Source organism: Pteropus alecto, unplaced genomic scaffold, assembly GCF_000325575.1.
Source record: "Pteropus alecto unplaced genomic scaffold, ASM32557v1 scaffold33, whole genome shotgun sequence".
Classification (NCBI taxonomy): Eukaryota; Metazoa; Chordata; class Mammalia; order Chiroptera; family Pteropodidae; genus Pteropus; species Pteropus alecto.
This window is the reverse complement of record NW_006435762.1, coordinates 8,897,882-8,910,310: the sequence shown is the minus strand read 5'-3', so window position 1 is coordinate 8,910,310 and position 12,429 is coordinate 8,897,882. Positions and strand designations below refer to the sequence as shown.

General features: G+C 35.5%; 1 long non-coding RNA gene across 1 annotated transcript in view; it reads right to left on the bottom strand.

Annotated features, from left to right (window-relative positions):
* LOC107195597 overlaps window positions 1-11,792 on the bottom strand; it is a 62,220-nt gene extending 50,428 nt beyond the window's left edge. The window contains exon 1 of the long non-coding RNA XR_001516780.2: window positions 11,666-11,792. This is a non-coding gene — a long non-coding RNA (uncharacterized LOC107195597). The remainder of the gene's footprint in view (window positions 1-11,665) is intronic.
* Between the last annotated feature and the right edge of the window lie 637 nt (window positions 11,793-12,429).

Here is a 12,429-nt window from a genome sequence, read left to right as displayed (position 1 = left end):
CCTCTGGGTTTTCATTGATTTATAATTGCATCGATATTTCATATTTCTACTAAAACACAATGTTCTAATGCTCAGTTTGGCAGAGGCTTTCTTTTGCATTTGACAGGATGTCCACCAAATCTTCCTATTATGGAGAAGCTTGGGGTTCTGGGAAAAATCAACAGGTGTTTAGGTACCAAGGAGACACAAAGATGGAGAAATGTAAATGGGTGGCACTAGTAACCACTTGGATACGAATGTTTCTAAAGACTGAAATGAAGCCACAAGTCTGAAAGTCATGGAGTTTAAGTGGTTATGTAACCACATTTGGGGGGGGGGGTAATTATTCAGTCTCTCTCTTTTGCCTTGTTCCTTTTAGGTTAGCTGCTCCTGGGAGTAAAGCATTGTCATTTCACTGTGAACTTCAGCTTCACTGATGATCATTTTTGTTTGTTTGTCTTGTCTGAAAGGGAATGGCCTTTCAGAGAAATCGTGTTTATTTGTTTCTAAATAACAAATCCTTGAACCCTATGAGTCACATTTCTTTGCCATCAATTTTAGACAGACAGTGGTCGATTATACAGTGAGGCAAAGATAGGTCTTCTCTTTCAGGTATGCCCTGTCAAAAGCCCGCCTCCCTGCTGTTTGCAGTGGGTGTTCCATTGTAATGATCTGCTTTTTGCCTCATCTCTGCCTGAAAATCAAATCATCTGCTCAAGTCAATAAAAGTTCCCGACTTGCTAAGGCAGCTAAACAAATCTGCTAACAATGGTAGCCTGATTGGGGAGAAATGTAGAAGAAATGAACCCTGTATTCCTCAGAAGGCATTCTGGGAAACAGCACATCACACTAAAGCCTGGCTCTAAAATCCAACCTATCATGGGGCCAGATAGGTCATGCTTTGTGACTAGGGTCAACGACTCAAGTGTAAGCAGATGGCGTTCTCCCCGCCAAAATTCCACCCCACAACTCCTGAGAGTCAGATCCTGCAATTAACTGTGGCGGAGTGGTTGAGGCTATCGTTTAACAAGTTTCCATTCATCCTGAAGGCAAGAACCTGATCTTACTTGGAAAATGTTTTGTGATTAAAGCTTTCAAGAAGCAAACCTTACCATTAAGGAGCAAGAAAAGCCTCCTGGGGGAATTAGCCAAACTTAAAGTAAAACTGACCAAGCAGAAAGTTATAAATAATATTATTTTAACAGGGTTTTGAGGTACAGCCAAATTTTTGGAATGTTCTCAGTCCAAACAAAGCCAGCATATTTCTCATTTTTTCCAATCTCATGACTGAGACAAGAGATAAATGGAAAGCGGGAGCAAAAGCCCACAGTTGTGAAATGTAAATTCAAAAGAAAAATCAATCTGGACAGTCATAAAAACCAGGTGGCAGGAGAAAATTGAATTCATTTATGAAGCAGTGCACAATATCCTCTAATGGACAATAATATGTACAGTGAAAGGAGCAAAATATTTGGAGGCAGAAAGAAGTTCAGATCCTAAACCATCACTTACAAAATGTAGGTCTGGGTAATGCTCTTAGCTTCTCTGTGCCTCATGTTTCCCATCTGGACAATGGTACTGACCTCAGAGATGTTACAAAGATTTAAAGAGATCAAGAATGGAGGCACATAGCACAGCGCTCAGGACACGCAGGATTCTGGACTCTCCACTGTTTTCCACAGCTTCCCATGTCCCTCTACTCCCCAGCACACAGGAAGATCCGATTCGCCTTGGAGTCAATGTATTAAGTAATTTGTTTTTTGTTAAAAGTGGTTGTGTCATATTAAAAAAAAAAAATGTAATTGGACTAGAAATCTAGTGAACTGAGTCTGTTACTGATTCTGCAACTTGCTAAGAGTATTAGCTTTGAGAAACGGCCTCACCTTTCTGGGCCTCTGGTTCTAGTCTCTAAAGTGAGGCCACTGGGGTAGATAATCTATAGATAACTTTCCAGTTTGGGCATTCAAGGAATTGGGGGACCTATTCCTTATTCAAACCCAGAGTTCTCCATCTTGTTTCATTTTGATTTTACTCTTTTTTGATAGGTTTTTCAAAATTAGTTTTTCTATAACTAGTATTGGTAATCTTCTTTTATATGTGAAGATCTTAATGAGGGCAAAAAGAGCTTTGTTTTTAAAAAGTGTTCAATACATGTTTGTGGAATGAATATGTTATGCAAATTAGGATGAGACAGAATGCTGCTCTTAATATAAAACTTTGGTTCAATCCCAGTCCATCACTCCTCCTTAATTATAGCTCTCCTGCCCATTACTCCAATTTCTATGAAAACATCAGAAGTGCTGCCCCTTAATATCATCAAATGAAGTAAGTTGCAGGTGGTTAAAAAAAACCTTCTGCCTCTGAGCTATGTTTATCCATAGTTTACGAATCCTTTATTGTTGTTATGACACTCAGGAGGTTCAAAAAAGTAATTATTTCTTCTAAAGTAAATAATGAAATAATTGTAAGTCATCATTTCCCAGTAAATTCTGAGAGGGGGGAAAAAAAAAGAAGCTTAAACTTATGGAGTCTAACTTAAATGCTTTGCAATAATCCCACAACAAAGTGTAACATCACCTTTCTTTCAGACCTAAACAAGCAGGAGAGCCGAGAGAAATTCCTTCTCCATCTCCAGGTCTTGGGTACTACAGGTGGACAACAGAATCTTTTGACCCTGTGAAGTTTCTGTCAGGTACATGTTAGAACATGCACACGTCTGGATTAATCTATGAATCAAAGCATTTTTACTCGTAAACTTGGGAATTTCTATTCAGTGGAAAAGAAAACATAAAATCATGCTTGCCTGTGAAAGAAGAATCCTTCTACTGTAAATCTTTAATTGTTTTTTATTGGGAGATTTGTTCCCTCCACTTTCATCACCCCCTAGACCATTTATTGATCAAGATTGGAATTTAAATGGCCATAAAGAGAAAGAGGCATCAGCTGGAATTTCCTTTCCTTGGCTGTAAGGTCTCTGCAGGCATCCATTGTTTCTGTCAGTTTCCCTATACTTGGCGCCTTATAATTTTTCATTTTCCAGGATATATTTTGAATTTTCTCACAAGTTACTGGGATTTGCTGGGATGCAGTAAATCTAGAAAGAAGCCTTTGCCAAACTATAAAGTGATTTTTTTAAAAAAATCATAAAGTATTTTACCAATGGGATTTCAGACATATTTGTTTGGCTTCCAAGCTTAGACAAATATAATCCTTGATTAGACTACATCTGATGAGTTGTCAGTTTTAAATAGATACTCTACTTCTTGAATACATTCCAGTTATAATTTTCTGTCTTTAGTTATTCGTTTTCATTTTTTGCTGTCAGAAACTTAAGGAATTTTGTGGTTGTATAGATTCTAGGTAACTACGGTTAAATAATATTTGCCCCCAAACTTCTCTGCAATATGAAAATTTTATGAGTTTATAAATTTAGAAAGAATATTGCCAAAAAAAGGGCTTTCTTTTAATGTTCAGAAGTATTTGCTTACAATATCAGAATTCTCTAGAAAAGCACAGGAAAATTTATTTTGAATCTTCCAGGCAATTCTTAAAAAGAAATTACAAAATTTTCAGAATCATATAAATTTGGTTAAATTGTCAGCCAATTTTGAATTAGCTAGGCTGCTTATACTTGAAATTTTTCTCAAAGTATAGTCACAATTATTCATCATATTAGTACACAATGGCCTTTGAATAGTATGTGTGTACCCCCACCTCTACACCTTTATCCATGTCTAGAATTCTCTACTCCTTTCTCTTTTTCTGCTTGGCAATGATCTAACTTTTCAAGATGTAAGTGCAAGTCTTATACTTTATATCTTCAAAAGCTGAAACAGTCCGGAACATAGAAGATATTCACCAAATGTACATGGGTGGCAATTAGAACACTTACTTTTTACTGATGTGTAACTAGGTGGCAGTTCCATCGTATTTTTTTTTTAAGTTTGCATAGGTTGTATCTAGTCTACCATGCATACTATCTTGAAATATATACAATAGTTTTAGATTAGGCATGTTAAAAGATTCAATGTACATTCCAAACTATCTGATTTCTATCCAGAAGTAGCTAATACAGGCAGGATCTAGCATATAATATTGATGATTTAAGAAGCTTTAAATATCTAAAGCACTTTGAAATTCATTGTGTCCTTTCATTACATTCTATCAAAGTGTGTGAACCTGGGCAAGCCACAGACAGAAATCCTGAATTCAGTACTTCTGACACCAATTCCAGGACTTTATTGACATCACAGATATTAAAGGACTCATGATGAGATGGACAGAGTCTGAATGAGAGGGGGAAATAAACCTTAAAGGAATATCAGAAATACCACTCCCAAATAAATGAAATGGAACCACTGAATAGCAAATCACTCAACTGTAAGAACTAGGAAAAGGGGAGAAAATACATTTGATTTAAAAATCATTGCACATACCTAAAGCCATCTACAGCAATGCAACATATCAATATTTTCTACTTTAAAAAGGCAAAGTGAAAGGTTTTGTATTCACACCTGAGATGATTTGAACATTCTTTTAATGGTTCTTTCTATCATAGCTATGCTGGGGAATATTTCCCTGTAAAGCAATTACTGTCACTTCCCAAATGACACCGCCTTATGCAACACCATTACTGTAATACCGGCAAAAAGAATGGCAACTGTACTTTGAATATTTGTATTGATTTTTAACTATTAAAGCAATTTAACATTTATTGACTCATTTAATCCTAAAGCTCCTGTAAGAGAGAGAATTGGTTTCTTTCCTTCATATACAGATTGAAGAAAAGGTCCCCAAGTTAGTTCAGCATCAAGTTCCAAATCACAGATAAGACCATGATAAATACAATGCACTTATGAGGGTTTGAGTACTAAACGTGGACATTCCCAGTTATTTCCTCCTCCAACCCCTTCTTATGGTTAGGGTTCCTTTCTTCCTGATAACTGAGACCCAATGGGAAGAAGAAAAAAAAACAACAACATAAAACAACTTAAAATATCAATTACTCAATTAAAAGCAAAATAAAAGAAAAAAACAGAAAACAAAAATTTCTCATTGTCAGGAACGGGGCTCAGCTGCCTCAAGGGGAACCGAATGAGGGCCTTAATCTAGCAAGTAGATAGTCCATGGATTTTAATAATTCATTTCACATTCCTCAAGAAAGTAATGAGGAAAAAAATCTTATGATTAAATATTTGGAGGAAATTAGTTAAACCTAGTTAAATAGGTTTTTTTATTTCAAGACCTTAATATACTAATGAATAATATGAATTTATAGGAGAAAACATAGTAAGCAATTTTCCTCTGTTAATTTAACTTATTTATCTGTAGAATCTTTTCTCCACTCTTCTTTTTCCCATGGGGCATCTTAAGAAATGGACACACCTTTTTTCATGAATACAACTTTGGGGTGGGGGAGAACGCTCCATCTACATCTCTGCAATTTAGCAATCCACTCACTGTATGAAAGCTGGGGCATATAATCAAATGGTTTAACATTTTCAAAATTGTATGTTTGTAGTGTTAGAGATGTCTAGATTTGTTTTACTTCCTTTTCATGTATACTGACTGCATAGCGAATCATGATCATATATTTGTAGAAGTATTAAGGGCAAACTCAATTCTTGAGTTTACTGATTTGTAATTATTTTATACCATTTTGATTTCTGTTATTTAACATACTATGTAACATATGAAGTAGAAGAAAAAAATTTTCATTTGGTCTTCACCATGTGATAAATCAAGTTTCTAAATATGACAGTCCATGCATACAAGGAAGTAAGACAGTTATCGTATATGGTAGAGAGCGATTTCATTACAGAAAATGATAGCTTATTGAGCACTTGCATGAGCTAGGCTCTAAGACCCTTCTTAAATGTATTAATTCATTTAATGCTAATTAAGACCCTAAAAGGTAGATACTGCTATAGATACTGCTATTTTTTCCTTTTAAAAACTGAGCAAATTCAGCAATCTGTCCAAAGTCACCAACTAATAAATTATTGTGACATAATTTGAGTTCATGCAGTCATCTCAAGAGTTTATGCATCTATCACATTAAACTACCTTGCCAGCATTAGTAATAGAAATGCAAACTTTTTGGAATTTTATTCTTCCTGCTTAAAAATAGATATAATTCAAGTATATAAGTCTCTTCTATAACTAAAGATTTAAAGAAGTATTTTTGTTCTCTCCTAGGTAATAGGAAAATAGTCAAACACTAAAGTTTAAATTACTTTTCTCCTTATATTTTAATCAACGTCTTTGATATCTAATCTTGGTTGAACCAATGGAAAATCACACAGGAGATATCAGCTGGAGGCACCAGTCTGTTTTTAAAATAGACTTAATAGATATGAAAATATTATTTTAAGAAAAAGACATGTGACTAATTTTTCTCTTTGTTCAGCATTACTGATATATTCTAAAGGAAAGTTTTCACTGATATGTAGCTTAAGTCACAGATCGCCATGATAAAAAAGAAAAAAAAAATCTTAGATAAAAAAGATGACAGTTAACCTGAAAATTATTGGTCTCTAAGATGTACCTTTTAATCATTTCTGAGAAGAGAATTTGAAACGGGAAACATTTATTAGGGAATTATTTTTAGCTTTGAACGGATCCCTAATGGCTTTCAGAGAAGTCCTGATTTAACCTTGGGATATATTTTGTTATCACATCTATTGACAGAGAGCCAATTTTGAAAGAGATGTGTTTTTCTAATTAGATCAATCATATATAATATATATATACATATATATATATTTAATATCAATTTTGATCACTATGAAGTCTTAGCAATAAGAATAATACTAAGGGTACACAATCCAGCTTTAATAATATCCAAAACTTACAAGTTTTTTCTCAAGTACATGCAAAGACATTATCTAATATTCTTCTTGACAATATTCTTGAACTCCAGGCAAGTAACAGGTCTTATTCTCCACATTTATAAAAAGAAAGTCTGAGTCAGAATAAAATAAAATGACTTATTTAAGGTCAGACAGTTGGTTCACTAGTGGGTTTTTATTTCTTCAAGTGACAATTGAGATAAATGTGAAATTATTTTGTGTGATTCTTTTCTCATAATTTAACAATGATTTATTACATATGCACCTACTTGTTTGCTCATGCTCCTCTGCCTTAGATAAAGAAATTGAGGATGTTATTGAAACAATAATGTTCTAGAGTCAAGTTATGAGGTTATAGAAATATTAAGTGCTATCGTTTATCTAAAGGAAATCATTTGCATTGAATTGTTTACTTCAAGTATGATGACAAACCCTGGTGCTTGTGTATCAAAAAACTAGCTAAAAATATTTTTAAATTGCTAAGTTTGATTTAAAGAAAATGAGTAAAGGGCCTCCTAATTCTTTGACGGCTTTATTTATTTTAGAATGCAATTTTATAATTTGATGTAACTGTCAGTCACCCCAAAACTATTCCAGATATTTTAAGCAGAGAGTTATCCAGTACATACACGGAATTTACACAATTGTTGGAAGGGCGAAAAGAATGCATTCTAAGCTGAGCCTCCAGAAATTGCTCCCAGAACAACACAAAACTTACTTACCAGGGAAACTCTGATCCCACCACTCGAAATATAAAGCTTGGGAGCACACTGCAGGGCAGTGATCCAGAGCCCAGGAAGCTGGAATCAGGAACCCACTGAAGTTACTGCTGCCATTTCCACAGCTGCCTCTGGGACCCAGGAAGCTGAGAAAAGGCCACTGGAATGCTTTTTCAAAGGAATATATTGTCTTCTAGACCTTGTTTGCCAGAAGTATACACTCAAAAAGAACCCTTTGTCTTGTTTTCATCTTCTAAGATTTGTGTACTCATCTATTTAGCAAAACCCAATTCTCAGCCACAACTCTAGCTACATTGAAGTCTGGGGAAATTTTAAGCATTGCAGCTTATGTGATATAATAGAAGCACAGCAAAAGGAGGAAGGTATGAGATTTTACCAGACACTATATAGTATCTAACAAATGTGAATTAAATTTTTTAGCTACGATTAGCTTTAAATTACTTTTTGTCAATTCTAAGACATCATTGGTTGCCTGATATGCCATTATTTTATATAGTCCTAAGGAAAAAAAAATACTATCTGTTAAATAATTAAACAGTACTAAGATGCCTTCTATTTTAAGATGCAACCAGTTTCAGAGATATTAACATGTAAAAAAGGTACGCATGTTAAAATCAATGAAATACGGTACATATGTCATGATAAATTGTGATGATATTTTGATGATATGCATTGATATACAGATATAAAATTAAACGTTTTCAGAGAAACATTTAAAGGTTCTAATAAATTAACATTTCTGTTTTAATTGACATTGTAACATGTAAAGAGAAAAGAGCCAAAAGATAATAGAATGGCAAAAGACAGATATTTTAGAATTTACCAATACACAGATAATTTACCAAATTAAATACCTGAAAATTACACCTCTCTAGGTCAAGAATAGATTACATTCCAAATTTTCCTGTTAAGAAGTTCTGACCTTGTTGAGAAGTAGAAAAAGACATTCTGTGACTGATGTTAAAATACATTAAATCAAGCCACCCAGAGTGACCGTATTCTGTCAATCTCAACCAATCACGATTACTACGCAAGGGTCATCCTTCTCCCTGGGTAAGACAGTGCTCCCAAGTGAGGGCAGAGAGCAGTAGAGAGCCAGAAACATGCACAAAACTATAACTTGTCAGTTGTGAGCTGACTGGAACCAAGACCCTAGGCTGAAGCTCACTCCAGATGTATATAGCAGGGTCTGCGCACTGAAGGTCAAGCAAAGTTTCAAGAGGAGAAGCAATCAATCAATAGTGCTGAGGAAACTGAAGATAAACAGTTTAAGTTTGGAGCCTGAGGTAGACATTTTTTGAGTACCTATTTTGTGCCAGGCACTATTCTAGGTGCTGTTAGGAGAAAAAGGAATCAGGTTCACATAAGATCAGTAAAATACTACATTATTCAGGAACCAGAAATTATATCAGAGTATAATTTCCATTATAAGCTTCTGGTGAGGATTAAATGAAATGAAATAAAGTATAAAAAAGTCCCTCTCTCCTGGTGCCTGGGATATAAGAGATACCTAAAACTTAGCGTCTGGGTGCTTTCCATGACCCCCTCTCCATGCCCCAATCCTCCATTCTCAGAACAAAGTAAGTTAGCTAGTCCTGACAAAATGATTTCAATGAAGTATCAATTATCCCATGTTTGTCTTAACTTGTCAAATGAGCCTGCTAACTTGAGGTCAGAATTTGAAGAGATGGCCTCTGTCTTGCTGAGAGTGCTGGACACCTTCTGCTATCACCAGCAAGCACAAGTATTTCCCTTAGTTACAATCTGTTCCTGGGTACCAGCACCAAAATGTCTAGAAAATAAAAGTTGGTCTGAGTTATTTATGGAGCATAATATATTTTGCTGTCAGCTCAAAGATTGCAGATGTCATTTGTCAACAACTTGCTTATTTGATTTATGGAATAATTGTGTATAAGCCCCTCACTAAAGATCAGCAGCTGTAATTAATAGATTCTTGCAGCAAAGAAATCTTTATGCAATTGTGAATGTAAATTCATAGACCACGACACCAGTGTCTCTCAAATTATTTTATTCTTTCTTGATATCCCATCCTTCAGGTGTGGGCCAAGGGCTGTGGCTATAATAATCCTTTATACTATTTTGCACTTTGTAATTTACAAAGTGATTTCTGATATGTGTTATTTTGGGTCATCACCACACTCCTACAATGAACACAGAGAAGGCATTCTTATCTGTGTCGAGGGCTGAAGAGAGAAACCTTAGAGGTTAAATTACTTGCTCAATGCCATACACTAAGAGTCAGAGCTGAGGAAAACCCCAGTACAGAGAGAGACTCCTAAGTCTGCTGTTGTAGGATGTGTTGTAGGATAATACCATGTGTTGTAGGATGAAAGGAAGAGCACGCCTTCAAAGTACCTGTATTTGAACCCTGCCTCTGTCATGCATGGCATGTGTAAAGAAATCTCTAAGTCTCCAGAAGACTCTGTTTCTTCACATATAAAAGAAAACAGTATAATTTCCATTATAAGCTTCTGGTGAGGATTAAATGAAATGAAATAAAGCATAAAAAAGTCCCTCTCTTCTGGTGCCTGGGATATAAGAGGTACCTAAAACTTAGCATCTGGCTGCTTTCCATGCCCCCCTTTCCATGCCAGCCCCAATCCTCCATTTTTTCCTACCCCCACAGCTGCTGCGTGCCCAGTTCATCGAAGGCTCCCCATAACTATGTCATGTCAAAGAAAAGTAAGACAGCCTTAAAGGAAGTTCTTTTCAATACTTTGATAAAACTCTTTTGAAATAGATCCACTCCAAAAGAGATTGTGCTTTAAATAAAAACAATATTTAAGCCAGGTTTATACTTTTTTTCCTATAAAAAATGCCTCAGCTTAGACAAGACCACTTACATGGGGTACAGAATTTTGACCAGTGTCAGAGCTGTAGCTATAGATACTTTCATGTCTGCCTTCAAGCAACCTAGAACCTAAAAAGAAGAACTTACAAGAGAGAACTTAATAAATATGAATCCTTACTTATCTTCTTAACTGAATGTGGGAGCATAGCTTCTTCTCCTGTTAACCGAAACTCATTGTTAAGAATTATAGTTTTATTTCCTTACAAATTAAGCAACTAGTCTAATTATAATAATATCTTGTGTTCAAAATGCCAACAATGTTTTTCTTAGTAATTAATGGTAGCCTCACCCAATCAAACAGCATCTGCTTTCCTTGGCATGATTTCTGTCTGAAAGTTGCAGGTATTTTATTAAAATAAAATCTGTTTTCACTGTATCCATCTCTCCTGGCTGGGTTATTTCCTTCCTAAATCTGGCTGGAGTGTGTGTGTGTGAGAGTGTGTGTGTGTGTGTGTGTGTGTGTGTGTTCATACATGTGAATGTATCCTGGAGAATGGGAAAAGATGGTGAACACAAACTGAAGAGTATTTACTCTAAAAATCTAACATGGAATGCAGTTCATGAAATGGGTCAAATGGCCCCTGATTTATTGCCCTCTGAGCACATTTTCATCACCATCAATAATACTTCCTGGAGCACAGTCTCCGAGTGTGTGATTTCTTCTCTAGGCCGTGGACTGTGACTGCAGACTTAGCCACAGAACAAACTTCCAAAACATTCCTAAGGTAACATTATATACTGAAGAGGTTGGCCTATTCTTCACCAGAGACTCACAAGAATCAATTTTTCTGATCACTACTCCCCATAGCGTGTGGCTTATACTGATCAATTTAATAGAAAGTAACACTGAAATGACCTAATCAGATTGGTTCTGCTAATGAGCTCAGAGATACCTGCCGTGTATGAGTAAACAGTCACCTAAACAGTGATTTGTTCTCAGTCTTGTGACCTGTAGAAACATGTTAAATATATTCCTTCTAGATGGTTAAAAAAAATCAATCAAATAACAAAAGTACTGTTTACTTTTGAACTGAGTACAGAAATGGGGTAGTTTAAAAGAGGAGTGGAGGGGGGAAGGGAGGGTGTTATATAAAATATATGTTACTTTTCAGCAATTTAGAATAGATCTTATTTTGACAAACACATAATCAAAACTTTCTCAGTTAATGGTCTTATCCCAGAGAATTTTGATAGACAAAAAAGGCGTAGCAAATTGGCCTTACAGAGTCACCGCCTAGTTGGGGATGCAAGAAACTCCCATTACAGATGTCTCAACAGTACATTGGCAGAGTGGGGGGTGGATCTGAGGAAGATGAGGCCGTGGCAGTAATCTCCCCATTCAAGGGCTTGAATCAAGGCAGTCAGAGGAGCACTGGTAAGGAGAAGATACAGTTTAAAAATGTGTGTGTATATATATACACACACAGAGATATATCAACATATATATGTATATATGCTAATGTGCTATTGATTTAAAAAGTAAAATCACCATAGAAATTCAATCTTGATATAGAGAGAACGCTTCATTCTCTCCTGGTTTCATTTGTCAACTTAATATCAGGTTCTCGCATGAGAAACTTTCAGTTTTTATAGTGAATTCAGTATTTAGTTCACTTTTCATTTTTATCACAATGAAAATCAATAACAAAAAGCTGGAAAGGAGAATCTTTGACTTACTTGAGATCATTTAAAAGAAGCTCCTTTAGCTCTTTCATTGTTTACTACAGAAGATATTAGAAATGGCATTTTTAGTTGCTAACATTACATATCAAAGACACCCAGTTTTTCCTAGGATTCTCATTAAAAGCAACAAAACCAGCAGTGGCACTGTTAGTTGTCAAGGAGAAGCTTCCAGAAGAGCTGTGTCACTCAACTGCAGGAGTGTTTCTGAGTTAGGCACCAGCAATTACAGGGGGGAAGTAGTTACTGAGATGCAGCCCTGAGAAAGGAAAAATAAAATATTCCTTCCAATACAAAACACTCCTTT